The 3654-nt window shown below is 32.8% G+C and overlaps 1 non-coding gene across 1 annotated transcript; it reads left to right on the plus strand.

Annotated features, from left to right (window-relative positions):
- The first annotated feature begins 316 nt into the window (after positions 1 to 316).
- Positions 317 to 420, plus strand: LOC119815921. Its single transcript, XR_005285598.1, has one exon. It is a non-coding gene; the product is annotated as a U6 spliceosomal RNA (small nuclear RNA).
- Positions 421 to 3654: the final 3234 nt, after the last annotated feature.

A 3654-nucleotide genomic window follows, 5' to 3' on the forward strand; every position in this document is an offset into this window, starting at 1 on the left:
TGTATTTGTTCATATCCTTCTTTTCTCTACTAATTGACGTCACTCATGTTTCTCCTCAGATATCACTTCACATAACTTCTCTGGCCCCTTTACTTAAAATATTATCCCTCCCGTACACTTTCTGTACTTTAATTTTTCATGAGTGTATATACTCTGAACTTTCCCTTCCCTACAGTAGGTATTATTGTTTTCCATGATTGACAGGAAATCCTTCTGTCTTGCACACTCATTATTTGTAATCAAGATTACTCCTAAATATATTATAATGAATGGATGAAAATCCAGTTATACTGGATTCTTATAGAAATGGAAGTGTGTGCTCATTTCAGCAGCATATATTCTAAAATTAGAAAGTCAGAGAGAAGATCATGGCCCATGTACAAGGATGACTCACAAATTAGACTTATTAGAAACCCTACTCTGGTAGATATGGTAAAACACTTTACCCCTAAAAGTCATACTTCACTCCAAGTACTTGGCAATTAATATTAGGAGATCAGTTTGGGGGAAGTAGTAAAGGTGTCCCATTCATTCAGTTATTGTGTAGGACAAGGGAGGAAATAACAGAAGGAACTAGAGAGAAACATATGCTGGCTCTTCAGACAATCATTGAAAATGTTTTTGCTCCTCTGTACATTCCTCTTTGTTTTCCAACACAAGAAAAGAAAAAAATGAAAATAAAGTGGAAAACTGAGGAAATGGGGGAAAGGAAGGAATCAAGAAATGATATTTTAATTAGGCCACAATATAAATACAGTCAAGTCCTATTTAGAATTAGCCTGGTGCAACATCCTACATTTAACAGTACCAACATCCCTCTATTGTCTTATAGATATGGTACAAAAAAGTCTCCAATTCAATTTTCACTTTAAATAGCCAGAGAACTTTAATATCACTCCTACACTTTTCAAAATAATTTCAACTGTGGATAAATCACTAATGCCATAGATGTCAATATTACTAAATTTTATTGGAGTCAATGATGTTTCTTTTGAAAGGTAAAGGGATATTTATGAATATAAACACACACATACTTATACATGCACAAATATATTATACGCATGCATATGCACATTCATATGTATATACTTATATATGCAAATACACATATAATTTTGATATAATACAGTTTTTGAGCAGGTTCAAATTCAGATTTATATATATATATATATATTAAGTGTACTTTTCTACAGATTCTATCTTGCAATGTCATTGAGATGAGATATAATCAATGTGCAATAAGCTGAATATTTTTAAAATATGCAATTTTGTTCATTTGATGTACAGATAGATCATAAAACCATTGCCAGGAAGAAAATAAGAATTTCCATTATCCTCCAAAGTATGTCTATAACAATTTTTATCCAATTCTAGATAACCACTAATCTGCCTTATGTAACCAGTTTGCTTCTAAAGAAATTTATATAAAAGGAATAAGATATGTGCTTTTTTGTGCAGCTTATTTCCCTTCGTATCTTGAAAAGGCATACAAAGATAGGAAAAGCACAGTTTTTGAAAGAATAAAATTAATTTGTAGGAACTATTCATGAGAAAGTCTAGGCATCAGCATTACAAGGCAAAGACTTTAAAAGCATGTGTAAATATGCCCATGAACAAAGTGGCTGAAGCTGGGTGTGGTGGCCAGGCTGTACCCCTAGTATTTATGGAGCTGAGACAAGCTAATCATCACAAATTTGAGGCCATACATAGAGAGGTTCCTGAAATAAACAGGAAAATACATTAAAGAGAGAAAAGGAACCAAACAAAGTGGTATAGGCATACTATGAATAGAGAAGATAGTTTAAACTAAGAATCAATTTGCAACTATAATATTAAGAAGTACACTTACAGTCATAATATAATCAACAAAACTCAAAACTAAGACTTGAATAAGTAAAGAAAACATTCAGCAGTTGGAACAAAAATTTAGTATTTTGAGTCTGATCAATAAAAAATGAAGGAAGCAGTTTAATATTTCCTAGAAAACATATAACATGCCACCAAGTGTACCTACGTTTGAACTGTGGGTGTCCCAAGAGGAGAAGAGACAAAGGGTAGAACAGGAACGTAGTATGAGACTGCTTGTTTATTTCCTGGCCGCCCAGACTCCCAAAATAACCACAAAGAAACTATATTAATTACAACACTGCTTGGCCTATTAGCTTATGCATATTTCTACCTCACTCTTATCTATTAAATTAACCAATTTCTATCATTTTGTATTTTACCACGAGGGTGGTGGTGCACCTGCAAGGTTGCAGCATGTCTGTCTCTGGTTGCGGCTCCATGGCTTCTTTCCTACTCTGCCTCCTTTTCTCCCAGTATTCAGTTTAGTTTTTCCCGCCTACCTCTACTCTATCCTATTACAGGCCAAGGCAGTTTTCTTTATTTATTAACCAATAAAAGCAACACACACACACACACACACACACACACACACACATATATATATATATGGACCTCCCACACCACAGGAAGGATTGTATGAAAATAAATAAAGGTTAAATGCCTCCTACATTTGATAAACACACACAGACACACACACATATACACATGCATATACACACGCACATGTACACACACATTAGCATTTACATATCCAAGAATTTAATCTAAAAATCTCAATCAGCTTCAAAAAAAAATAAACTGAAAAGGACACACATTTATTGAATTATAAACAAGGAATGAAAATAAAAATAGCTTATCAAAAGGGAGACTCCAGGTTTACATCAGAATCAATGGAGAAAAGAAGACAGTGGGTTAACAAATTTCATATTATAAATGTTGGGAAAAAACTATCAACCAGGAAGCCCATGGCACAACAAAATTGATTCAGAAATAAGGATATAGTAAGACATTACCAAATTTAAAAAACTGAGAAAATTAATTCACTCAAGTTTTTAAAAATTAAGACAAAATGGCTAATGTAATTTTAGTGAATTTTTAAAAATTAGAATTTTTGTCTGTCAAAGACTGTGTTTGATAAAGTGAAAAGATAACTTCAGAATGGGAAAAAACAGTACCTGCAAATTGCATGCCATTAGGGTCTGTTGTCTATCATTTATTACATCTAATATTTAACTCTTATAATTCAGCATTAGAAAACATGCTTCACAAACTGGCAGAAGTTCAAGTCTGATTTTTTCAAATCAAATATGAATATGGCCATTAAACCCATGAAAGGGGATTGAGATTATTAAATATATGGGGCATGCAAATAAAAGTCTCAATGAAACCTTATCCATACCACGAGAACAATGTTTCCAACATACAGAGAACATGACATGGTATTGTGGAGAACCGAGAAGCCTAGGAATATGTACACCAAAGCTCAATGTGATGGAGAAGTGTTTGGCATTTACAGAAAAAGCTAAAACAGAAATACTACCCAACTCAATCACTGTAATTCTTAAAATTTAACTAAAACGTTGGGAGTAGGTAGTTTATCAAAAACATTGCATGCCAGTATTCACTGAAACATTATCCACAGAAAACAAATAAGTATTTATTAGTGGAGTATATATGGAATCTGTGTACATGTTGAAATAAAATGAACTTTCCATCACTACTTAGTTTGAAATATGCTTTACATAATACAAAGCAAATTAAATGATTCTGTATATATAAAATGTAGGCAGAGACCACTCATCAGAT

Source organism: Arvicola amphibius, chromosome 5, assembly GCF_903992535.2.
Source record: "Arvicola amphibius chromosome 5, mArvAmp1.2, whole genome shotgun sequence".
NCBI lineage: Eukaryota > Metazoa > Chordata > Mammalia > Rodentia > Cricetidae > Arvicola > Arvicola amphibius.